The 26,876-nt window shown below is 45.9% G+C and overlaps 1 long non-coding RNA gene across 1 annotated transcript in view; it reads left to right on the forward strand.

The window, feature by feature from the left end:
• The window catches only part of LOC134156951 (uncharacterized), a 90,704-nt gene extending 86,000 nt beyond the window's left edge, over positions 1-4,704 (forward strand). The window contains exon 6 of the long non-coding RNA XR_009962141.1: positions 4,481-4,704. This is a non-coding gene — a long non-coding RNA (uncharacterized LOC134156951). The remainder of the gene's footprint in view (positions 1-4,480) is intronic.
• Positions 4,705-26,876: the final 22,172 nt, after the last annotated feature.

Below are 26,876 nucleotides of genomic sequence, written 5' to 3' on the forward strand. Positions count from 1 at the left end.
TGTTGTTAGGACAGCCTTTATTCATAACTACAGAAACTGCCATTGGGATTATGTCTTTCAAAGCCTATTTGCATTATTTTAGTCTAATAGAAAATGCCACAATTCATAAATCAATGGTAGGTATTGCCCTCCCCCCCGCCTTTTTTTTAAGGTTTTAAACTCCCGTATCTAATTAGGATGAGGGCAAGATGCCTTCATGAGCGCTTACAAATGCTGAGCTATCATTTTATGACTGTAGAGAATGTTACTGTTCTGTATTTAATGAATCTTTTTTAAGTCTATGAACTGAGCTAATTACCATGAAAAATTCTAGGCAGATGTCTTGAAACTGTTTTACCAGCTATTTCCTTTGACTGTTCTTTGTGTTTTAATAAGGCAAGAAGTTTTCAGACAGTTACACAATATATTCAGGATCAGGATCCACAATGAATGTCTTTCTATTGAACTGAAGCAATGTCAGATCTTCACTTCCTTGCTTTAGTTCTAAGCCACATTAGAGGAGAGACTGGGGGAATTTAGAGGGTATCCACATTTGTGAGAAGGTAAAACTTTATACATCAAGCATTTCTACATTAATAATTTAGTTTATGCTTTTTAATAAGCATATGGATTAAGCTGATGATTAAAAAAATCCTTCCTGTGTAATATTAGAGACTGAAAATAATAATTTCCTATTTTTGTGTACAGATAGTAAATATCAATTTTCTATCATAAAGCAAAAACTCCAACATATTACAGTCATTTCACAGAAGTGTGGTATTTCCACTTTCCCGTGTTCTTTGTGGGGGTATTTTTATTGCTATCTGCCTTTCCTTTGAATTTATTTCTTAAAAAACCAGCAGGATCCTCTGAAAGAGCAGTATCCCAAAGGGAAGCTGTGGAGATCTTTCCTTGAGTCTTCTAGAAAATTTCTCAGCCCTGAAGATTTCTAAAAGGCGCAAAGCTGGAGTAAAACTGTTGTAGAGAGCTTGGAGTAAAAGAACGGGCTGCGTAAACTGTTTTTGTACTACAAATTGTGATTCAGAGTGTTGCTAAGTGCAAACAGAAATATTTTCCTGTTAGCTGCCAAACAAGCAGAAGACTTTCCGAGTTTCTTTTTGCCATTTGTAAGTCTAAAAAGGGTGCAGCGGGGGGGAGGGAAATCTGTCTGGCCTATCAGGGTCTGGTTCCCTTCCCAGGCTTATTTTAACCCTCTCTGGGTTTTTCCAGAAAGGGCGTAAAACCAGCAGCAGAGCAGCAGTCTCAGTAATCAGAACCCATTTTACTCAAGGACAAGGCGACAGAACAAGGTGAGGTGCTAAGCAAGTTGTGCTGTCTCCTAAACCAGACTAGGATCTATGCTATTTACTAAACTAGCTACTAGTACTAGGATCTATACTAGTATACTAAATAAAAATGCTAAGTCAAGTATTAATAATTCCATGTGAAGATTTTCACAGCAAACTTCGGCCAAAGAGATTTCTCGTATGCATGGAAGATTTTAATGAATGAGGACAATTACATGAAAATGTTTGTATGTGATTGTAGGATGAAGAGATCTGTCATGAAAAGTCATGAAAAGAACCATCCAATTCAGAACAAACCATATAAGGCACGTAGATTTCTACTAGGCTGACAGAGACTAGGCAGTAGACCAACACTTAAAGGAAAAAGCCCCTCAGAACAGAGAAGCTGTTCTTCCCTTTGTGCTTCCCTGACCAGGTTTTTTTTTCATGAACATCTGTTCTGTATCTGTGTGTTCTAAAGTCTGAGATGTCTCTTAGCATGTCTCTTAGCAGCAGGTTTTTGAAGGTCCAAGTCTGAGGAACATCGCACTGGTATTTTCACTTAACCTACCTGTATGAATGAGGTAATATTTAAGCCATATGCTTGAAAACCCTTACCAATAAGTACTGAATGGCTCTAGTTGCCCCTTATGGCTGTAGCTGGAAGGAGCAGGCATACTTGGAAATGATCAGCTTTGCTGGAAAACTCATTTAAGGCATGTTCAGGGTAGGAAGTACCTTTGGGTGGCAGATTTGTATTTACACAGCCCTCAGAGAGGCATTCTCAGCCTGGAGAAGAGAAGGCTCTGGGGAGACCTTAGAGCAGCTCCCAGTGCATAAAGGGACCAACAATATATTACTAGATCTTATGACAAAGATGTAGTTAAGGAAATGTCTGAGATTGGGAAAAACTAGTTGAGCGCTAGCTCTAATTCTATGCAGTAATGAGCATGGTCAAGTGAGAGAGCTATTTAATGAAAGAGGAGTTCTCTGCAATGTGCATGAGGTCTGTCTGGATGAAAGGGGTATGCAATAGGTATGAGCAGGAGGCAGATTGCTTCTCTTATTCTGTAGTTTTTGGCAGTTGCAGTCATGCAGGTTCTTTGTTCTGGATGCTCAAGCGCATTTCCTTTACTTTGTCCTTTGCTGGTCAATGCTGACGGTACACCCTGGACCATCAACTGGAAGTGGCAAACAGAGCATCAGTTTGTATTGATTTCTATGCTGTGACAGATTGTGCCATGGGCTAGTTTCAGTGTAAGGGCTAGAAATAAAACCTGGGAACTTTCAGAATGCAAGTATGGATGTAGAAGAATCTGGCCAGTGTCGTAGTTAATCATGTCAGTATTAAACAAGCTTTTGCCAACCTTTAAAAATGAAAATATGTTTATGCAGAAATGTAACCAAACCCCATTTTTTTTTGGTTATAAGCTATGAGTCAATTTACTAATGTCAGACTATGGATTAGATGCGACTTGCCAAAAATAACTATCAAAGCAGGTCACCACTGTGCATATGAGACAAAAGGCTGTGCTAATATTATCATGGTCTTCTGTGTTGGTTGTACAAATTCATAGACTGTAAGCTCATTGCAATTCAGGACAAATTGAATGTCTTTTACTCTTAAATACTATCCAGCCATAGCTGACTGTTTGCCTGTGGCTGCTAATTCAAGAAAACACACTTTTTAACTGGCCACTTGCTAGATTGATAGCCTATGTTCAGATCAGTTTAGTGGAAAAAGCAATTTAGCCTTGTATTTAATATGGGCTGAAGCTGATCTGGTAAGCTGGATCCGTGCAAACCTCCTGAAAAACCTGCCAGTTTGTTTAAATTTCATCAGCAATTTGGGATGAACCAGCATGCTGATCGTCATGTTCTGAGCTATGTACAAGTGATTTCTTCAATTGGCTTTTGACAAAACTCACAATGAAAAGAGCAGTGTTTTCATTACAGTGCTCAAGTTTATTCTGTCAGCGATGTTGCTCCTTTTGTTGTCATCCCTTATAAGAATAAATACGTGGTTATAGGTGATGTTAACAAGGGGCACAGAGTAGTTTACCAGTACACACTCGCAGTAGCACATACCAAACTCCCAAAGGCCCATTGCTTTCTGTAACCCTAGTACCAACTGGACTAAAAATGATATGAAGTGGTCTGTAGTTGCTATGCCAACTGTCATGCACCAAATGTATTGAGTATCTGTGGTCCTGTGATAAAGGTTGGACTTAACCTTAAAGGTCTTTTCCAGCCTGGCTGATTCTTTTTCATCAGTGCCCGTGTCATCATCTACAGCAAGAAACAAGTGGTTTTGTTTTGTGTTCGTGTCTGTTTGGTTGGGGTTTTATACAACAGCTAGAAGCACTGCATGGAGTTAGTGCTGAGAAGATTATGGGTGAATTGAAATAGCTCCTATAAACATATTTTGTCTGAAAATAGAAACCAAATGGAAGTTTGCTTATTACAGTTACTTTGTAAAAGAAGTTTCTTCATATATCTCTTATAAAATTTAGCAATGTTTATTGCAAGGCTCAGCAGTGAGGTTACATCTACTCATTCCATATGCACGTGTGTATTTGAGAACAGATTGGGGATAGGAATTGATGTTTCGTGCACCATGATGCAGTATCCTGTTCAACAGGTTAGTTCATGTTCTTGCAAGCTGTAGTGGTGCTTTAACTTACATATAACACAGTCCAAGTTTCTTGGTGAATTAAAATCTGGTTACTGTTTGGTTAGGCAGCATAACTAGGCATAGTTATTATAGGTTAGTATGCATATATTATTAGGTTAGTATGCATAACTAGGCATAGCTAATTCCCAGTAACAAAGGTATTTTCACATAAAGAAATATGTTGGGATACATCTCCCAAGGGTTCATCCCAGTTAGTAATGAGAGGACAAAATTGTTGTGTTGTGTTTTATTTGTGTATGACACTTGGGAGAAGAAACAGTCATTCCCTTTCAGTCACTTTCATCTAAAGTTCTGAATATAACGTCCCATTTCATAAAGGTCTTTGAAATGAAAGGAGTATACTCCTTGCTCTTGTGAGTGGATTTTCTGTGATAGCCAGCAGCAGACACCAGCTCACTGAGGAAAATCGGACTGAGGGGGTTTTGAAGTGTATTTGTCACAAATGAAATTAAACAAGTCAGTGAAATATTTTCACCCTCTCTGAGCTTCTCTGTCTGTACTCTGTGTGTGTTGTTTTCAGAGGGTGGAAGTACGCAAAGAATCATCTCTCTCCCAGAAAGAAAGAAGTACCTGCAGCAACAAAGGAGTTTTCTGGAGCTGAGTGTAAGTTCTTTACTACTGGTTGCAAAATCAACATCCAAGGGAAGGAATACACAATTCTGGCTGCTCAGTTAAGGTTGCTTTATTGTATCTGCATGAATGTTGAACTTCTTTTGGAAAGAATAAATGCATTATTTAAACATACATAGTGCCACTTGCTCCTGTTGAGCAAAACAAAGATGAAAATACCCTTTGCACTCTTTCAAGTTAACTTATTGATGCTCCAATGTGTGTGAGTGCCTTGGGCAGTAGGGTGTTGCACATTTCTCTCAAGACTTTAACACAAAGCTGCCTTTTGTCTTTGATTTGAGTCATCCATTGATTTCCAGCAGGGAATCAGCCTGCTGAAACTATATAATAGAGTAACTTTTGTATTCTAGAATACACAGCTCAACCTCTGCTGATGGAAAGCAAGTAACTTGGGTTAAGCAATAGGACTAGTGTATAGTGAGGCAGTACTGATGTTCTTCACTATTTGATGTGATACCTCCACATGCATTTAGCATCCATCTCTGCACCCTTATAAGAAGATTCTTTGGTTTCCTACTTCTTAGGCTTACAGTCTTATTTCCATTGAGAAAACTGGTGTTTTTCTGGCTGTGTGTTTAAACAGACTAATGCAAACATGCTTCAGTCTTTCTCATTCATGCTTTGATGCTGCAATCCTTGGAATGCTTGTCAAAAGGAGCCTACTACAAATTAGGCAGGTTCTCACCCCGCTCATCGTTTCCAAAACACATTGCTACAGCACATCAGTTTGAAACAGCAGAATTCAGATTATTTCCCCAAACAGCTGTTCTGTAAAGTAATAGTTGTCATGAAGAGGAATCTTTCATTTTCTGTTGTATCTTCATGATGCTCTCTAAAGCATTTAATAAATGAAAAAAATGTTTTAAGCAGTACTTTGTCATCCAAACACTGAAAGGAAAAAGATCACTTTTCAAATGTGTCAGCATTGGATTATTTTAATGAGTGTCACAAATAATAGCAAGCTGTATTTCCTAGTTTTTCCCCAGATGTTCACTCTACTCTCCTGTTAATACATATGACTTCCTTACAAGGAATTTTAAATAATTTGAACCAAATAATTTAATGTAGGTGACAAATGACTGCTGAAAATGTTCTTTTAAGGTTAGTTCTTTACAGTCATTGAAGCAGTAGTGTAATCAAGGGATATTTTACCCCTTCTTTTCATTTAGGGGTTGCTTTGAATTCCTTTTCACAAACTGGTTAATTTGGTCTGACCTTCTTCCTGACCCTGCTTCAAGCAGGAGCCTAGAGACCTCCTTAGGGCCTTTCCAACCTGAGTTTTCCTATGATCCCAAAACCAAACACAAATAAGGTTCCATTACATTTCTATGAATGTAAGTAAGTAGTTCAAATTCATGGCAGCTATGCTGTAGTGATTTTTCTACACAATACAAGGTCTTATTCATGTTTCTAACTTTCAATGCTTAAATAGCCAGAAGGGATTATTTGATTGAATTGTAAGTTGAAATTCCAATGACCTTTTATTCACTGGCCATGTATAGTGATCCAGTGTTTAAAAATGAGCCTTTGCTATGGACACTGACAGTGCTGCAAACCACATTTTCTACTGACAGTGAGCCATGCCAGTGACATGGGATGGTTGGCCATCTTCAGGCATTCAAACTGAATTGAATGTGATTTCGTAATTCTGGGTACAAACTGGATGATGAAACACCCACAAGTTTCCACAATTTACTTCTTACATCTTTCTTCTATTATTCAAAGATACTCAATTGTATGTTGTACAAACCCCTTAATGTAGATAATTCCCATTGAGGACAGCATATGAAGACATAAATATACATTTTTACACAAAGAGACCTCTTTCTCAATGCACTTGACAATAGTGTGTCAAGAAAGTTCAAATGTGGCTGTAGTGATACAGAATGCAGCAAGCCCTTTAAAGAGTTAAAAATAGAATAGAAGCTTAAGCAAAGACTTTCATAAACACTTGTGCTTGGAGATTGGAGAATTGAAGATGCTGCCTAAGACACATTCTTCTTATCCTGATCACTTTGCCTCAGGCTCACTGAGTGAATTCATGGGATATATTTGGTTTTGCCATGCTAGAACCACCTTCTGTAATTATTTCTAGATGTATCTCTGTAATTATTCAGGATTGGAAGAGAACCTAGTGACAATCAGCTTCCATTTTCCATTGAAAGCTGCAATAACCTAGGGAGTTGGTCTTACAGAACATATCTAGTGATTTTTTGTTGAGGTGGATTCTGTCATTTGAGGGCCATGTCACAGCATTTTTTTTTTTTTTTTAGCACAGAGAGGTTGTTGCCTTCAACCTATTACTTCTACAGCTGGAAGAGCTGGTTCTGTACCACTCTCTCAGTCAACACTAGGGCTTTGGATGGAAAAATTCCTCAGCACAGAGCAGTGACATGAAGCTGTCATTGCTGGCCTTTGACAACTAGAACATTGCTGTCCCTGAGAGTGCCTTGCTGAACTCAAGAGTGGTTTTGTATGACAGACACTTGAATGCAGTCAGCGATATCTGGATGCATCATAAGTATGTCTTTACTGTTAAACTACTGATGGAATAGCTACTTTATGTTGGCAGAGCAAAGACATCTTTGAATAGACTGTTTGCAGGCAATTTACTATGGATAGTTCAGGAAAGTGCTCTTGAACTGCTATTCAGTGAGCTTTGCATGCCTGTGAAATGTCATATCAACTTCCTGATTCCTTTTCTCCTACTCTCATGAATGAGGCACTCTCCGTATTTGCCTCAATTAAAGCTTTGTTTCCATCTTCAACATTCAGCACAAACTTTCTGGTGATCAGAATGAAAAATGCTACCATAAACCAGGAATGGTTCTTCTCAGGCTGCCAGTTTAGAAATAACTGCTTAGTGGTGAATGGAGCTGGGCATTTCCTGAAAGCATTTGGATAAATCTGTTAGCTTTTTCTTCTACAGGGCCTGATGCACATGCCCCACCAATAATGCTTTTGGAAAAGCTATTCTGATGCCATATGTAAGACTTCAGGACTTTTCTCTTGGATGCTTTGGTCTGTCATATTGCACACTTTATAATTTGTTCCACACAGGTTTGTCCAAAGCCACAAAGTATGAGTGGTGATGCTCAGTAGTATTGCTGTGCTTTATTGACAGTCCAAAAAGAAGGGAGGGTGACTGACATGGTATAATCTGTCACATTGATATCCAAATTGGGATTACATGTTCAAAGATCCAGAGGAACTAATACAGAAGTCTATTAAACTGCTAAACTCTCTATCCTTGCTAATTCAGAGAAACTCAGCAGAGAAGCACACACTTACTCAAGGGAGTTTTCAAATGGGGACTTCCTCTAAATGTGTTTCAAAAGCATTTTCTAATAATAAGATAAATAACATGGGTGGCTGTTCACAGAGTCTCTGCTGATATGCTGAGATGTTTCAATAGGCTTTTGATGGTAAATGATCAAAATGCAAATGCTGCCTGAAATTCACTTATAAAGTAACTAAAACATGGTCACTGTAAGAAAAACTAAGGGCTATCTAAGCAAGGGTTGTAGGTCTATCTGATGCATCTTTTATGAAATGAGGGAACTGTTTTTAGGAGAATACAGAGATTAGTTTTCCACGTGCAAGCAAAAAAGGAAGGAGAATCAGTGTGGCTGCAAATGCTGAAGGCAGTAGATAGTAGTTATCTTTAGTGGTTCAAGCTGGTGTCAGGAAGAGTAAAGACTGAGAACATGGGAATAGGTGAAAAGTTGGTCTTGCAGCAGACTTGGAAGCAGTTGACTAGAAGACTATGTTCAATGCAGTTGATTGGAGGCATGAAATACGGGAGAAACATCCCAAAAGTGGACAGGGGAGAACAGGAGCTTTTGATCTGTGGAAATTTCTCCTATTTCTGTACTGTCTCTAGCCTCAATGCAAAATGAATTTCTTCCCAACCTTAACGCTGTACAGATGTTACTGCACATGGCACCATCTCAGCCAAAAATACAAGCTTGTAAATATGCACAAGGAAAGTAAGCAGTTGGGTTTAACTTCCAATGACAACAGTTCAAAGCTAGTAACAATGCTACATATTTCTCTTCTCTTCCTATACCTTCCCCCTCAGCTAGAATGAAGGGTTCTCCAAAAGAATAGTTGTGTTTTCACCCATCATCCCAGGCACTTACAGATAATTTAATAGGGAAGACTAGGCATAGAATCATAGAACGAATCATGGAATGGTTTGGGTTGGAAGAGACCTTAAAACTCATCCAGTTCCAAACCCCCTGCCACGGGCAGGGACACCTTCCACTAGAGCAGCTTGCTCCAAGCTCCTGTGTCCAACCTGGCCTTGAACACTGCCAGGGATGGGGCAGCCACAGCTTCTCTGGGCACCCTGTGCCAGCGCCTCAGCACCCTCACAGGGAAGTGCTTCTGCCTAAGAGCTCATCTCAATCTCTCCTCTGTCAGTTAAAGGCATTCCCCCTTGTTCTGTCACTATATTCCTTTGTAGTAAGTCCCTCTGCAGATTTCTTGTCTTCTTGTATCACAGTAGAAAGAAAACCTTCCTTAAGCTGTAGGGTCCAAGAGAAAGAAGGTTATATTATGGCATTTTCTGTTCTCTAATGGAAACTCTTGTCTGCCTTTGCTGCAGCTGGGCTTTTCTAATTATTGGAAGTAATTTGCCAGGATTAATGCCCTCTGTTGAATTCATTTAATGTGACTTCATAACACTGCAGGCTTTATCAGTAGTCAGAATAACCCCTGGAAAACCCCAGCAGGCAAAAATGCTTGTCGAGTTTAGATGTTGAGGCCAGATGATGCTGCTTTTTGAAAAATGAAGTAATTGTTTTGAGGGAAAGAACCATCAGCAGATTACTGGGTCTGTCTGAATTCTTTGTCTTACATCAGATGTGTTACCCGGTCAGAACTTGACTTCTATTTTTATGTTTATCACAATGCTTTTTTTTTGGTCTTTCTTCTGAAGTTGGGAGCCCCAGAGCTGAACACAGGACAGGACTCCAGATGAGGTATTTCGTTGTGCACTAGCTTGAAATATTTATTGCACAATTTATTTTAATTTATTCAATTTTATTGAATTCATATTTTCAATTTATTTAACTGCTGTCCCGGTAACTCTGACAGAAGAAATATGTACAGAACCACAGAATAAACCAGGCTGGAAAAGACCTTGAAGATTATCAAGTCCAACCATTACCGAAGCACTGCCAAGGCCACCACTAAACCATGTCACTAATGGAGTGTGATACACACCTTCTGAGGACTTCATTTCTTCCTCCACAAACTTTGTAGGATTTCAAAATTATACCAAGAATGTCATAATAATATAAAGGACATTAATACTCACTGGTACCTTATTGTCTCTTCAAGATAAAGGCTGAGGTCAGTTTTGATGCTTGGCTTCCACATGGCACACATCTTTTCTGTCTGTACTTTGAATTAGCAGAGATCGCCGTCTAGCACTTGGCCTGCACAGCGTGAGCTGAACAGGAACAGCTTTTGCCCAGGCAGCCAAGAAGCCCCCAGCATCCTGTCCTGTACCAGCACCAGAGTGGCCGCAGAGCCAGGGCAGTGATTGTCTCCCTGCACTGGGTACTGGTGAGGCTGCTCTTCGAATCCTGTGTTCAGCTCTGGGCCCCTCACTTCAAGACAGACATTGAGGTGCTGGAGCGGGGCCAGAGAAGGGCAGCGGAGCTGGTGCAGGGCCTGGAGCACAAGTGTGATGGGGAAGGGCTGAGGGACCTGGGGGATTCAGTCTGGAGAAGGCTCAGGGGGGACCTGATTGCTCCCTACAACTGCCTGACAGGAGGATGGAGCCAGGAGGGGCTGGGCTCTGCTCCCAAGGAACAAGGGATGGGACAAGAGGAAACAGCCTCAAGCTGCACCAGGGCAGGTTTAGATGGAGCTGAGGAACAATTCCTGCCCCAGAGGGTGCTCAGGCATTGGAACAGGCTGCCCATGGCAGGGCTGCAGTCACCGTCCCTGCAAGTGCTCACACCCTGTGGCGATGAGGCCTCAGTGCCATGGGTTAGTGGTGGCCTTGGCAGTGCTGGGGAATGGTTGGACTGGATGAGCTTAAAGGGCTTTTCCAACCGGCTGATTCTGTGATTCTGTGATTTAAAAGTATCAAGGTGAAGCCCGGGGGCGTCATGATTCTCTTTGACTGCACAGGGCTGCTGTGTTTCGTAGGGCATTGTTTCGTAGGGCAAACAAACATGCCCAGCTGCTTGCAGAGCTGTTGAATGATCTGATGATCTGGCTTTTCCAACCGAGTTGATTCTATGATATCTATTAAAAAAAAAAAGGAAAACCAGTTCGTGTTACATCAACACTAGCGTCTTTAAGGTGCCAGCTAGCGCCGCCGCTCACTGCTTCCCCCTCGCGGTCGCGCTGCGGTACTGCAGAGGTTCTCCCAGCTTATTGCCCTCCCCCCGTTGCTCCACCACGTGACGTTGACGGAGCGCTGCGGCGGGGCGGTGCAGTGACGCCTGCGCCGTGCCCGGGAGTAATATGGCGGCGGAGGCGGGCGGGGGCAGGGGGTCTTCTACCCTCTGGTGCCCGGGGTTGAAGGGGGAGCTTCAAACCTGGCGGTGCGGCAGCGTCCGGTCCTCTGGAGGCGAGGCGGGGCAGGGGAGAGCAGCCCCGACAAATGCCCCTGAGCTTCCGTGGCTGCAGCTCCAGCGCTGCCCCTGAAGCCTGTTCCGAAGCCCCAGGTCATCCCCAAGCTCTGCTGTGAACAGCAAGTTGGGCCTCGGTGTATCTCCCGTGGCCCCGTGGAAGGAGGACGTTGATCCAGGGCGAGCTGTGGTAGTAACAGTTGCTGCTTCTTTCCCTATCCCAGAGGATGTTGTGAGTTCCTCTGCTGAGGCTGCCGCTGACTGCACCTGATAGAGGCTTGTGTGGGCTGGCCTGCTCTCCTTGCGGTGTGGAGGCACAGAGGGACAGGCAGAGCATTTACTGGCTGTGGCCAGGAGCTGCCACGGCTGAAGCTGGAGAGGCCAGAGAATGGTAAAGAAGCAGCAACTGAAGGCCGTGCAGCTGGCAGCTGCCTCTCAGAGTGAGGAGGGATCCGTCTTCATTGCCTGCAGCAGGCCAGAGCACCAGCGTGCACTGCAGGGTCTGTGTGTCACCAACAGTGCAGTACAGCCACGTACTGCATGACCGAGCGAAGCTGTGTGTCTAGGAAGTGTCATTCTGTAAGAGCTGTGAGATACTGATGTATTCTCTTAGGTGAAGGACAGCCAAGCAACGAGAGATACAGAAGATGACAGGTGAAGGAGAAAGAACCTTCTGAATTGTCAGGTTCTACCCACAGCAGTGAGAGCTGCAATGAGTCCCAGGCCCTTGAGGCCTTCTCTTCTGTATCCCAGTCCCTCTCTGACTTTCTCCTGGCCCTCTTTTGTCCCCCACTGCTGCATTTTTGGTTTTGCTCCCCTATATCTGTCTATTCTTGTGTCCTGCTCCCTCTTCTTTTTTTTTTTTTATATATATCCTCTGTCCTGAAGCCCATCACTGTTTTTTCTTTTCCATCTCTTTGTCCTGATCCACATCCATGGCTGCCCTCCCCCCAGTTTCTCTGGCCTGTTGTCTGGTTTTCCTCTCTGTATCTGTACATGCCACTGTGTCCCTGCCTTCCTACGCCTCTTCATCTTCTCTCTATACCTTGTCTTGCTCACTGTCACTGTTCAGTTTTTTTGATTATCTGGCTGTATCCCATCCTACCTGTTCATCTCTTGCTCTCCTTGATCCTTTGTGCCCCTGCTGAGCTCCAGGAAGAAGCTGAGTGGGTCTGCAGGATTGACCATCAGGTCTTGGGGAAAGCCCTGGAGAAGGTGTTGGTGCTGGTGGGGTCCATGTCAGAGCTGTGAGAGTACAGGAGGGAGTTTCTGGAGCCACAGCCACTGCTGCCTCATAGCTGAACCACACCACTGGCACTGCACAGGATCACAGCAGTGTGCCAGGTGTGATTTCCCCATGGTGGGTGAGGGCCAGGGCCATCAGTGAGGACAGGCAGCCCCTTTGGTGGATGTGGGGTGTCTCCTGCTTGATGGCTGCCTGGGAGTGGTGGGATGGAAACTTCCACGCAAATACTGCAGTAGGCACCCAGTCAGCTGGAAGTGACTTGGGTCACCATGCAGGAGGTTCTTCAAGAGCTGACAGGAGGGAGGAGTACAAAAAGCAAACACACCCCAGTCCAGGCAACTCCCCAGCTCACCTGAGCTTCCCCCTGAGCCTCCCCTGCATTCTTTACCCTAAATTCCAGCAGGTCTCTTAAAACCTCTCCAGTAATCTCCAGTGTCCCTCAAGCCCTGTTGTGTAGGCATCCATTTGCACAAGCTCATCAGGTATTCCGGGAGGTGGAAAGTCCAGGGGACCTGGCGGTTTAGGGAAAACCCCAGCACAGCACTCCAGGCATTCTGGAAAGTCCAGGGGCCCTGGCAGGGGTCTGGCAAACCCTGGCACAGCCCACTGGGCATTCTGGAAGGTGGCAGGAGCTACTGGCTGGTGAATATGTTGAGAAGAAATACTGATTTGCTGGAGTACAACACACAGTTTTGGGGTGATATTTCTGCCTTTGTGGAATTCCCTGGTCTATCATTTCTCTGTATCTGTGACCTGCCCACCCAAACAGCACTCAGGAAGCAGAGATAGCCATTGTCATTTCTTTGGTTTGCCTTATTCTACTTCTGTTAGTAAAACTGACATGGGAGAACTGTTTACAGGCAATAAGAACATGAAGACACAAGAAGCCTGGTGTGAGATGGACATCTGACGATTTTGTCCTGGAGATGACCTCCCACAGCACCAATATGTCCCATCTCCAGCATTTTTCACCTTGAGGGCTAAGGTCTCCTTCCCACAGGTGATCTGATGTCTTCCCACTCAGTGATCTGATGTCTTCCCACTCAGTGATCTGAAACCCCAGATGTGTATGGAGGAAGAGTTTCTACTGCAGCTCCTGCCAAATGGGCTAAAATGCACTGGACTGGGCTTAGTTGTGCTGGACTGTGCTAAATTGGTCTGGACAGGGCTGAAGTGGTCTGGGGTGGGCTAAACTGGAATGGACTGTGCTAAAGTTGGCTGCGCTGGGCTAAAGTGGGCTAAGCGGGCTGGGGTGAGCTGGAATGGTCTGGGAGGGCTAAAGTGAGCTGGGCTGCAGCAATATCCAGATGTCTGATTCTAATTCTAATTGTGTGAAATATGCAAGGCACCCACTCTGGCGAGTCCAATAGCACAGTGCACAGATCGCAAGTCTTTGGCCTCTGCTTCCACAACCAAAGAGCCAGGAGGGAAAGCTGGTGCTGGGCCTCTTCTGCAGACAGTGAGCTTTGCAATGATGCCACCCGCATTGCTGTCACTCCTCGCTTTCTCACCAGACCGCCATATCCCTCCTAATCCCCCCATAGACCCTCATGTAGGGACTCCGCCCCCCCCCCCCCCCCATGCCCTGTAACTCCCCCGTAGACCCCCATGCAGGAACTCCAGAGCCCCAAATCCCCCCCAGAACCCCATGTAGGGCAATGGGCAGGGCCTTAGGTGGGACGGGGTGTAATGGGAGGCAATGGGGGGATAATAGGGAGTTAACAGGATCTGTCCACTGGGTTGGACAGATCTGAGCTTGTCTGAATGGGGCTGGACATGGCTGAATTGCAGTAAATTTTGCTGGGCTGGGCTGAACTGGCCTAAACTGGGTTTGAAGTGGCTGGTCAGGTCTTGGCTGAGCTGGGCTGAGCTAAACCAGGCTGAATTGTGCTAAATTGGGTCTAATTGGGCTCAACTTGTCTGGGCTGAGCTGGAGTGGGCTGGGCTGTAAACTGGGCTGAACTGGGTTAAATTGGGCTGGGATAAGCTGGACTGGGCTAAACTGGGCTGGACTGAGCTGGGCTAAATTTGTCTGGATTTAGTGGGCTGAATTGGGCTCAAGTGGGCTGGGCTGGGCTAAACTGGAATGGACTGCTCAAGTTGGCAGTGCTGGGCTAAATTGGGCTAAATGGGCTGGGATGAGCTGGAATGGGCTGGACAGGGCTGAAGTGGGCTGGGCTGAAGTGGGGTGAAGTGTCTGAAGTGAGATAAAGTAGGCTGGACTGGTGTGCACTGGGCTGAGGTGGGCTGGGCTAAACTGGAGTATGCTGGGCTAAACTGGAGTATACTGGGCTAAACTGGTCCAAATTGTGCTGTGTTGGGCTACATTGGTCTGAACTGGGCTAAACCAGATGTAACTGTGCTAAACCCACCTTAAGTGAGCTAAACTGGGCTGGAGTGGTCTGAACTGGGCTAAACTTGTCTGAACTGGTTTGGGGTAGGCTAAACTGGTCTGAACTGTGCTAAATGGTGCCATACTTGCTGGGATAAACTGGGTTTTCGCAGATGGGAGAATATTCTTTAGAACTCAGATTTGCCAGAACAGAATTCCCTCGTTCAGCAATTCCAAAACTAAAGAGTCCCCCATCACCCAAAGCCTAAATTCCATCAAATACAAAATCCTCATCCAGGAGCGCTTCTGCAATGGGTCCGGGAGTTCCTAAGAGGGGCGCCCGGCTCTGCTGGGTTCTGGTACACAGCAGCCAGGCCATGGGCTCCTCTTGCCTTTGGAGACCGGAACGCTGAGCGGCCGCGGGGAACACGAGTAACAGCGGGAGGGATGGGAAGGGGGACACGGTCCCCGCTGCATGCCGGGACAGCAGCCCCGCCCCGACTGCCCCCCACCTCCCGCTGCCGGGCTGCCCCAGACCCCTCGGTGCCCCTGTTCCTCGGTTTTCCGCCGTGCCGTGCCGAGCCGAGCCGAGGCCCGGGAGGAGGGATCGGGACGGGAGCGCAGCCTCAGCTCGCACCACGCTCGCCAGCGCCATCTTGTGACGAAAAATGGCAGAGGCGCGATGCGGCCGTTACCACGGCAACGCGGCCGCCATGATGCGTGAGGGCATGGCTCGGCAGGAGGGAGAGGCTGGGCTCAATACGGAGGAATAGCGGGTACACAATGGCGCCAATGGCACCTCACCAATATGGCCGCCCCCAGGCAGCCGTACCCCAGTCTCCCACTCCCAACATGGCGGCGCAGAACCGCACTCAAGATGGCTGGGGCCACGCCCACCAAGACGCCTCCCACCGCCTCCCCTCACGTGTCCTTCCGCCGCGGCTCCCTCTTCGCCTCTTCCATGGCTGCCCTATGGCGGCGGGCGGCGAGAGGCTGGAAGCACCAGACCTGCGGGGAGGGAGGGAGGAGGAAGAGCCCAAGATGGCGCCCCTCTCCCCCCCGGCTTTGTGCGGTTAAAGTGATGGAATTCCCACTTTTCCATTGCTTCGTGAGGTAAAAGTGACAGAATTCCCTTTTTCCCAGTACATTCTAGGGTAAAAGTAAGGGAATACTGGCTTCTGTCCGAACGGAGCCTAAGCCCCCCAGAGGGGACGGAGCCGAAGGGAGCCGAGAGCAGCGAAGCCTTCTGAAGGTGGCAGAGGGGCAGCGCCGTCCAATCCCTGGCCGCCTCTCCCTTAGCTACAGCGCACACCTGAGGGGCCGCTTTCCCGCCTAGAGCCCGGCAGCCAATCAGCGGTGTCCTTTCGTGTGAGGGAGTGATGGCGGGAGCCGGGAAGGAAGGAGGAGAAGGCAGCGACAGCTGAAACGTGGCCTTATTTTCTGTATGTTGTATGCTAATTAGCTAAAAATTCTTATTTTCACCTTTCTAAATTATTTTTTCTGTTTCTTGGTCACACATGTGGACACCTCCTGCCCCGGACCAAGCCCCTCCCCCCAAAACACTGATTAAAAATATAGTTAAAATAAGCAACTGAGAGAACAAAACAATCAGTAGTCACTGACCCTAATGAATTCAGCAAAATAATTATGCCCCTTACCTAAAAAATGTTTTTCAACTTAAAATTTTTTAGTTTTTTCCCAACATACACACAGAAGCAGGATTATTTTTTTTCTGAAGAAATTTATTCTTTCAAAAAAATTACTGAATCAGGTAAAAAATGGGTGGGGGCTGTGCTGATGACATGTCCACAGGGTGTGGGTAGGGCGAGAGTAGGGTTACTAAATGGGGGTGTGTGTGGCTGTGGGTGAGTGTGTGTGTGTGGGTGTTGGTGGGGTGTGTGTCAGTGTGTTTGGGGGGGTGTGTGTGCTTGAGGGTTGTTGGGGGTGGGGTGTTGGGGGGTTGTGTGCATGGGGGGGTATGTGTGTTTTTGGGGGGTGTGGGGTGTGTGTGAGGGGTGTGTTTGGGGGTGTGTGTCTGTGGAGGATGGCTGGGGGGGTTGTGTGTGAAATGTGCGTCTGAATGGGGTGTGCGCATTTGTGGGTATGTGGGGGGGTGTGTGGGGGGAGGTGTGTGTGTGTTTGGAGGTGTGGGGTGAATGAGGGTGTGTGTGCATGTTTGCGTGGGGGGGTGTAGGAGGGGTGAGTGTGTGTATGTGTGCATGTTGGTATGCTTGGGGGGTGTGTATGACTGGGGGGTGTATGTCTGTGGGATGAGTGGTGTGGGGGGATGTTTCGGGGGGTTGTGTGCATGTGTGGGGGCCGGGCTGTGTGTGTGTCTATGGGGGGGTGGGGTGGTGTAGGGGGTGTGTGCGTGTGTGGGGTGTCTGTGCTTGGGGGTGTGTGTGGGGGGTGTTTGTGTGCATGAGGATGGGTGTGTGTGGAGGCGATTTGCTTGTGTGTTGTGTGTGTGTCAGGGCATTTGGGGCAGAGATGGGGGTGTGCAGGGGGTGTGGTGTGTGAGTGGGCGGTGTGTATCTGACAGGGGTGTTTTTGGAGGTGTGTGTGCACGCATATGTTTGTGTGAGGGTAGGGGTGCTTGTGGGGGGTGTGTTTGTGTAGGGGGCGTGGGGGGGGTGTGAGTGGGGGATGTCTGTGGGTGAAGTATGAGTGGGGCAGTGTGTCCATGTGTGGAGATGTATGTGTGGTCGGGGTGTGAGTGGGGGGTGTGTGTTTGTGTGCATGTTTTTGTGCGTGAATGGGTGGGTGGTTGTGGGAGTTGTGTGAATGGGGGGGGGGGTGTGGGGGCATCTGTGTGTATGCGTGCGTGTATGGTGTGTGTAGAGGTCTGTGTGTTATTTGTAGGGGTGTGTGTGAGTGGGGGTTGTGTAAACGTCCGGGTATGTGTGCGTGTGCGTGTGTGTGTGGGGGCTGTTTGTAGGGGCTGTTGGTGTGTGTGCGTGTGGTGTGTGTGTGTGGGGGGGTATGTGTGTGAGGATGTGTGAGCATGTTTGTGTGTGTGTGGTGGGATCTGTGTGCCTGGGGGATATGTGGGGGGTGTTGTTTGTATTGGGGGGGGTGTGGGTGTGTGATGTGCATGCGTGTACATGTGAGTGGGGGGGCTTGTGTGTTTTTTTTGTGGGGGGATGTGCGTAGCTGTGGGTGGAGGTGTTTGTGTGTGGGAGTTGTGTGTGTCAGTGGGGCAGTGTGTGGGTAGTTTGTGTTTGGGTGTGTGTGAAGAGGATGTGCATGGGTGGGTGGGTGTGTGAGCAGGTGGGGCAGACATGTACATTTGTGAGTGTGGGTGGTGTTTGTGGGGGGCTGCGGGTGGAGGTGCGTGTTTCTGTGTATGGGGCGTGGGTGAGTGGGGGCAAAAATAAGATAGGAATGACCAGCAATTGTTCAGAAATAGCCAAAAAAGACTTGAAATGGGTTAGAAAGGGCCAAAAATGGTTTAAACCAAGTAGGGAAAGGGCAAAAAGGGGTTAGAAACAACAAGCGATTGGTCAGAACAGGACAAAACCAGTTTGGAATCGGACAAAAGGGCTTAAAAAGAGTTAGAACTGGGCAGAAAAGTGTTAGAAATAGGCCAAGCCAGTTTAGAAAGAGCTAAGAAAAGCTTAAAACAGGCTAGAAATGGCAAGGAACTGTTCAGAAATAGAGCAAAATGGCTTACAACTAATCAGAAACAGGCAAAAGAAGATAGAAAGGACCAATCAATCAATTGTTTAAAAGCAGCCAAAAAAGACTTAAAAAGGGTTAGCAAGAAAAAAATCAATTGTTAGAAATAGCCAAAAAAACTTAAAAAGGGTTAGCAATGGGAAAAATGGGTAGTCTTAAAACTGGTAAAAAAGAAAATAAGATAGGACTGACCAGCAATCGTTCAGAAATAGCAAAAAAAAAAAGACTTAAAATGGGTTAGAAAGGGACAAAAAAGGTTTAAATGAAGATGGAGAAGGGCAAAACCAGGTTAGAAATGGCAAGAAGTTGGTAGGAACAGGACAAAAAGGGTTTGAAAATGGCCAAAAGGGCTTAAAAAGACTTAGAACTTGGCAAAAAAGGGTTAGAAATAGGCCAAGCCAGTTTAGAAAGAGCTAAGAAAAGCTTAAAACAGGCTAGAAATGGCAAGAAACTGTTCAGAACTAGCAAAAATGGCTTAAAACTGCTAATAAATGGGCAAAAATAAGATAGAGATGACTGTAAACTATATAGAAATAGCACAAAGGAGTTAAACTGGGTTAGAAATGAATAACAATGTTTCAAAGGTAGTCAGGATAGGGCAAAAATGGGTTGGGTTAGAAGTGGCAAGAACTAGCCAAAATGGTTTGGGAATGGCCAAAATGGCTTAAAAAGAAATAGAACACGCTAAAAAAGGGTTAGAAATAGCTCAAGCCAGTTTAGAAATAGCTAAGAAAAACTTAAAACAGGCTAGAAATGGCCATCAATTGTTCAGAAATAGCCAAAAAAGACCTAAAAAGGGTAAGAAGTGGGCAAAAATAAGATAGAAGTGGCCATCAATTGTTTAGAAATAGCCAAAAAAGTCTTGAAAAGGGTTATCAATGGGAAAAATGGGTTCAAAACAGCCAAATAGTCTTAAAACTGGTAAGAAAAAATAAGATAGGAATGACCAGCAATTGTTCAGAAATAGCCAAAAAAGACTTCAAATGGGTTAGAAAGGGCCCAAAATGATTTAAACCAAGTTGGGAAAGGGAAAAAAGGGGTTAGAAATGGCAAAAAATTGGTAAGAACAGGACAAAACCAGTTTGGAAACAGCCAAAAGGGCTTAAAAAGACTTAGAACTTGGTAAAAAAGGCTTAGAAGTCGGCCAAGCCAGTTTAGAAAGAGCTAAGAAAAGCTTAAAACAGGCTAGAAACGGGCCAAAATAAGACAGGAATGACAGGCAATTTTTTTAGAAATAGAACAAAGGAGATAAAAGGGGTTAGAAATGGATAAAAATGTTTCAAAGGTAGTCAGGATAGGGCAAAAATGGGTTAGAAGTGGCAAGAACAGCAGAGAAATGGTTTGGGAATGGCCAAAGTGGCTTAAAAAGACTTAAAACTTGCTAAAAAAGGGTTAGAAATAGGCCAAGCCAGTTTAGAAATAGCTGTCCACATAGGCAAGGGCAAAAACGGGTTAGAAATGGCAAGACATTGGTAAGAACAGGACAAAAAAGGTTTGGAAATGGCCAAAAGGGCTTAAAAAAAAGTTAGAATTGGGCAGAAAAGGGTTAAAAACAGCTCAAGCCAGTTTAGAAAGAGTTAAGAAAAGCTTAAAACAGGCTAGAAATGGCCATCACTTGTTCAGAAATAGCCAAAAAAGACTTAAAAGCATAACAAGTGGGCAAAAATAAGACAGAAGTGGCCATTGTTTAGAAATAGCCAAAAATATATAAAATGAGTTATCAGTGGGAAAAATGGGTTAAAACAGCCAAGAGTCTTAAAACTGGTAAGAAATGGGGAAAAAGAAGGTAGGAACGACCAGCAACTGTTCAGAAATAGCCAAAAGACTTCAAATAGATTAGAAAGGGCCAAAAATGGTTTAAAACAAATTGGGAAAGGCCAAAAAGGGGTTAGAAACGGCAAGAGATTGATAGGAACAGGAAAAATAAAACGGTTTGAAAATGGCCAAAAGGGCTTAAAAAGACTTAGAATTGAGCAAAAAAGGGTTAGAAATAGGCCACGCCAGTTTGGAAATAGCTAAGAAAAGCTTAAAACAGGCTAGAAATGGCAAGGAACTGTTCAGGAAAAGCCAAAAAAGACTTAAAAAGGGTAAGGGGGGGGGGGAGTGGCCATCAATTGTTTAGAAATAGCCAAAAAAAAAACCTTAAAATGGGTTAGAAATTGGCAAAAAAGGGTTAGAAATGGCCAAAAAAGGGTTAAACCAAGTTAGGAAAAGGCAAAAATGGGTTAGAAATAGCAAGAAATTGCTACAGAACAAGCAGATTGCTAGTAACACCAGCCTTTTTCACTCTCCTCACTACTGCGACCGCATTATGGCCCCTTACACATACACTGGTAGCCTTGCAGAAAAAGCATAAAGAGAATTGTGCTTCCTTCTGTGAGCACCATATGCAGAGGAGGAGATTTAGAAAGGCAGAAACTGTAGCAAGACAGCGACTGAACCTCCTGAATATCTATTAACAGATACCAAGTTGAAAGGGCACTTACTCACTGCGACCCACGTTTGCCTGGGCTGCAGGTACACTCTGAAGTCTCTCTGGAATCCAGTATCAGAAACAGCGAGGTCAGACCCAAGGTATTCCTTCGAGATGCTCGTAACAATGCCACACGCCTGTTAAGAAACAGTCAAGATCAAATGAGTGCTTCTGAAGAGTGCAAAGACCACGCTGGGGTTGTTTGAAACCTTGACGAGTGAAGCGTTTTGCCCTCAGCACGTCAGGTAAGCGAAACCCAAACACGCGTTACTGCCAGACTAGTCAGCTACAACATCACATCTATAGAAAAGCAAGATCGGTACAAGTGCATGCGGCCTAAGCACACCGTGATTGGATAGTTCAGGGTGCTACATGTGATGCCAAGTTTCAGCACAGCTGGATTCTTACTAAATTTCGCTGCCATTTAAGTCCTTCTCACTTAACTGGGTCTAAACCCAGGCACTAGTTCTCCCAACTACAGCATCTAACTCATGTAATCACTTACTTTCCGTGCCCCAAATTAAGCAGTACATAACTCAGCACATAACTCATTAAGCACATAACTCAGGAGCCTTAAGAACTGGTTTGAGACACTCCCCTCTACTGCTGTGGAGTACTTAAGTCCTAAAGGATACTTGCCACAATACCACAACCACATGGAAGCATTCCATCACCTCCTGATACATAGAGACCTTGCGAGGACTGTTAACACCAGGCTTGCACAACTGCTTCCCTACCTTTGTACAACCTATGAAACTAAGCCGCTGCAAACTGCTGCTGTAGTTAAACAGTAAGTTGGGGTACCATGCACCTACCAGAGAGTTCTGAAATCGAACCCTAAAAAGACATAAGTAAAGCAAGAAGAGGAAGGGGCCTGCTGGACACCTGCACAGACAGCACACGGCCAGGAGCCTGTCCACATAGGCAAGGGCAAAAACGGGTTAGAAATGGCAAGAGATTGGTAAGAACAGGACTAAAAAGGTTTGGAAATGGCCAAAAGGGCTTAAAAAAAGTTAGAATTGGGCAGAAAAGGGTTAGAAATAGCTCAAGCCAGTTTAGAAAGAGCTAAGAAAAGCTTAAAACAGGCTAGAAATGGCAAGGAACTGCTCAGAAATAGCCAAAAAAGACTTAAATAGGGTAAGAAGTGGGCAAAATTAAGATAGAAGTGGCCATCAATTGTTTAGAAATAGCCAAGGAAGACTTAAAATGGGTTAGCAACGGGAAAAATGGGTTAGAAATAGCCAAAATAGTCTTAAAACTGCTAAGAAATGGGCAAAAATTAGATAGAAATGACCAGCAATTGTTCAGAAATAGCAGCAGAGCACATAAAGATTCTGCCTGTTCTCAACAGGTTGAGACTTGAAATCATTCAGCATAAATAGAGAAGCCCTGAAGACAGTCTGGTAACTCCTGTTACAAGCACCCTGCAACACATAAACTGGGCTGGGGTGTAGGAGACTGGGTTGGACTGGGTTAAACTCGGCTGGACTGGGTTAAACTGGGCTGGGATGGACTGAACTGCTCTGGAGTGGGTTAAATTGGGGTGGACATCGTTTAACTGTGCTAGAGTGAATGAACTGGGCTGGGCTGTATCAAACTGAGCTGGACTGGGTTAAACTGGGCTGGGCTGTGTTAAAGTGTGGTGGACTGGATTGTACTGAGCTGGTATGTATTAAGTATGGTTGGACTGGGTTAAACTGGGCTGGGCTGTATCAGATTTGGTTGGAGTGGTTTAAAGTGGGCTGGGCTGGATTGAAGTGAGTGGGATTAAACTGGTGTGGGTTAAACTGGGCTGGACTGGATTATACTGAGCTGGAGTGTATTAAAAATGACTGGACTGGGTTAAACTGGGCTGGGCTGGATCAAGCTGGGCTGGCCTGTGTCAAACTGTGTTGAGCTGTATCAAACTGGGCTGGCCTGGGTTAAACTGGGCTGGAGTGGATTATACTGAGCTGGAGTGTATTAAATATGGCTGGACTGGATTAAACTGGGCTGGGCTGGGTTAAACTGGGTTGGACTGGATTATACTGAGCTGGAGAGCATTAAACTTGCCTGGACTGGGTTAAACTGGGCTGGGCTGTATCAAACTGGGGTGGGCTGTATGAAACTGGGCCGGCCTGGGTTAAACTTTGCTTGACTGGTTTAAACAGGGCTGGGCTGGATGAAAACTGGGCTGGGCTGGGTTAAACTTGGCTGGACTGGGTTAAACTTGGCTGCACTGGGTTAAACTGAGCTGGGATGGATTGAACTGATCTCGAGTGGATTAAACTGGGCTGGACATGGTTAACCTGTGCTAGAGTGAAGTGAACTGTGCTGGGCTGGATCAAACTGAGCTGGACTGGGTTAAACTGGGTTGGGCTGTATCAAAGTGGGCTGGACAGTGTTTAAAGTGGGCTGGACTGGGTTAAACTGGGCTGGAGTGGATTATACTGAGCTGGAGTGTATTAAACATGGCTGGACTTTGTTAAACTGGGTTGGGCTGGATGAAAACTGGGCTGGAGTGGGTTAAACTGGGTTGGTCCGGGTTAAACTGGGGTGGACTGGATTATACTGAGCTGGTATGTATTAAATACTGCTGGACTGGGTTCAACTGGGCTGGGCTGTATCAAACTGGGCTGGCCCAGTGAACTGAGCTGGACTGAATTAAATTGGGCTGGAGAGGGTTAAAGTGTGCTAGAGTGAACTGAACAGGGCTGGGCTGGATCAAAGTGAGCTAGACTGGGATAAACTGTGCTGGGCTGGATCAAACTGAGCTGGACTGTGCTTAAAATGATCTGGACTGTGTTAAAATGGGCTGGACTGGGTTAAACTGTGCTAGAGTGAACTGAAGTGGGCTGGGCTGGATCAAAGTGAGCTGGACTGGGTTAAAGTGGGCTGGGTTGTATCAAACTGAGGTGGACTGTGTTTAAAGTGGGCTGGACTGGGTTAAACTGGGCTGGAGTGGATTATACCGAGCTGGAGTGTATTAAATATGCTGGACTGGGTTAAACTTGGCTGGACTGGGTTAAACTGGGCTGGGATGGATTGAACTGATCTGGAGTGGATTAAACTGGGCTGGACATGGTTAAACTGTGCTAGAGTGAACTGAACTGGGCTGGGCTGGATCAAACTGAGCTGGGCTGGGTTAAACTGGGGTAGACTGGATTATACTGAGCTGGTGTGTATTAAATATGTCTGGACTGGGTTAAACTGGGCTGGGATGGACTGAACTGATATGGAGTGGATTAAAGTGGGCTGGACATGGTTAACCTGTGCTAGAGTGAACTGAATTGGGCTGGGCTGTATCAAACTGAGCTGGACTGGGTTAAACTGGGGTGGGCTGTATCAGACGGGTCTGGACAGTGTTTAAAGCGGGCTGGACTGGGTTAAACTGGGCTGGAGTGGATTATACTGAGCTGGAGTGTATTAAATATGGCTGGACTGGGTTAAAGTGGGCTGGGCTGGATGAAAACTGGGCTGGAGTGGGTTAAACTGGGTTGGCCCCAGTTAAACTGGGGTGGACTGGATTATACTGAGCTGGTATGTATTAAATACTGCTGGACTGGTTTAAACTGGGCTGGGCTGTATCAAACTGGGCTGGCCCTGGTTAAACTGGGCTGGGATGGATAGAACTGAGCTGGACTGAATTAAATTGGGCTGGAGAGGGTTAAAGTTTGCTAGAGTGAACTGAACAGGGCTGGGCTGGATCAAAGTGAGGTAGACTGGGATAAACTGGGCTGGGCTGGATCAAACTGAGGTGGACTGTGTTTAAAATGAGCTGGACTGTGTTAAACTGGACTGGACTGGGTTAAACTGTGCTGGAGTGAACTGAAGTGGGCTGGGCTGGATCAAAGTGAGCTGGACTGGGTTAAAGTGGGCTGGGTTGTATCAAACTGTGGTGGACTGTGTTTAAAGTGGGCTGGACTGGGTTAAACTGTGCTGGAGTGGATTATACTGAGCTGGAGTGTATTAAATATGCTGGACTGGGTTAAACTGGGCTGGACTGGGTTAAACTGGGCTGAGCTGGATCAAACGGGGCTTCACTGGGTTAAACTTTGCTGGACTGGGTTAAACTGGGCTGGGATGGACTGAACTGATCTGGAGTGGATTAAAGTGGGCTGGACATGGTTAAACTGTGCTAGAGTGAACTGAACTGGGCTGGGCTGTATCAAACTGAGCTGGACTGGGTTAAACTGGGGTGGGCTGTATCAAACGGGTCTGGACAGTGTTTAAAGTGGGCTGGACTGGGTTAAACTGGGCTGGAGTGTATTAAATATTCTGGACTGGGTTAAACTGGGCTGTGTTGGATGAAAACTGGGCTGGACTGGGTGAAACTGGGCTGGAGTGTATTAAATATTCTGGACATGGTTAAACTGGGCTGGGATGTATTGAACTGATCTGGAGTGGATTAAACTGGGCTGGACATGGTTAAACTGTGCTAGAGTGAACTGGGCTGGGTTGGATGAAACTGAGCTGGACTGGGTTAAACTGGGCTGGGCTGGGTTAAACTGGGTTGGAATGGATTATACTGAGCTGGAGTGTATTAAATATGACTCGGCTGGGTTAAACTGGGCTGGACTGGGTTAAACTGGGCTGGGCAGTATCTGACTGTGCTGGACTGGGTTAAAGTGGGCTGGGCTGGATTGAACTGATCTGAACTGATCAGAAACTGATGGAACACCTTATGCTTGGTGCCATCTTAAGGCATATCAAGGATAAGAGGTTTATGAGGGACAGTCAACATGGCTTCACCAAGGGGAAATCATGTTTGACCAATCTCTTAGCCTTTTATGAGGAAATAAGACGGTGGATGGATGATGGCAGAGCGGTGGATGTGGTCTACCTTGACTTCAGCAAAGCATTTGACACAGTCTCCCACAGCATCCTCACAGCTAAATTGAGGAAGTGTGGACTGGATGACCAGGTAGTGAGGTGGACTGCGAACTGGCTGAAGGAGAGAAGCCAGAGAGTTGTAGTCTATGGGGCGGAGTCTAGTTGGAGGCCTGTAACTAGTGGAGTGCCTCAAGGGTCAGTACTGGGACCGGTATTATTTAATATATTCATCAATGATTTAGATGAGGGAATTGAGTGTACTATCAGCAAGTTTGCTGATGACACTAAGCTGGGAGGAGTGGCTGACACGCCAGAAGGCTGTGCTGCCATCCAGCGAGACCTGGACAGGCTGGAGAGTTGGGCAGGGAATAACGGGATGAAATATAACAAGGGAAAGTGTAGAGTCCTGCATCTGGGCAGGAACAACCCCAGGTTCCAGTATAGGTTGGGGAGCGACCTGCTAGAGAGCAGTGTAGGGGAGAGGGACCTGGGGGTCCTAGTGGACGACAGGATGACCATGAGCCAACACTGTGCCCTTGTGGCTAAGAAGGCCAATGGCATCCTGGGATGTATTAGAAGGGCGGTGGTTAGTAGGTCGAGAGAGGTCCTCCTTCCCCTCTACTCTGCCCTGGTGAGACCCCATCTGGAATATTGTGTCCAGTTCTGGGCCCCTCAGTTCAAGAAGGACAGGGAGCTGCTGGAGAGAGTCCAGCGCAGGGCAACCAAGATGATTAAGGGAGTGGAGCATCTCCCTTATGAGGAAAGACTGAGGGAGCTGGGTCTTTATAGTTTGGAGAAGAGGAGACTGAGGGGTGACCTTATAAGTGTCTATAAATATATAAAGGGGGAGTGTCACGAGGATGGAGCCAGGCTCTACTCAGTGGCAAACAATGATAGGACAAGGGGTAATGGGTACAAACTGGAACACAAGAGGTTCCACTTAAACTTGAGAAGGAACTTCTTCTCAGTGAGGGTGACGGAACACTGGAACAGGCTGCCCAGGGAGGTTGTGGAGTCTCCTTCCCTGGAGACATTCAAAGCCCGCCTGGACACATTCCTGTGTAACGTTATCTAGGTGTTCCTGCTCTGGCAGGGGGATTGGACTAGATGATCTTTTGAGGTCCCTTCCAATCTCCAGCATACTGTGATACT

Source organism: Pezoporus occidentalis, unplaced genomic scaffold, assembly GCF_034315485.1.
Source record: "Pezoporus occidentalis ecotype Australia unplaced genomic scaffold, CSIRO_AGI_Poc_V1 ctg92, whole genome shotgun sequence".
Classification (NCBI taxonomy): Eukaryota; Metazoa; Chordata; class Aves; order Psittaciformes; family Psittacidae; genus Pezoporus; species Pezoporus occidentalis.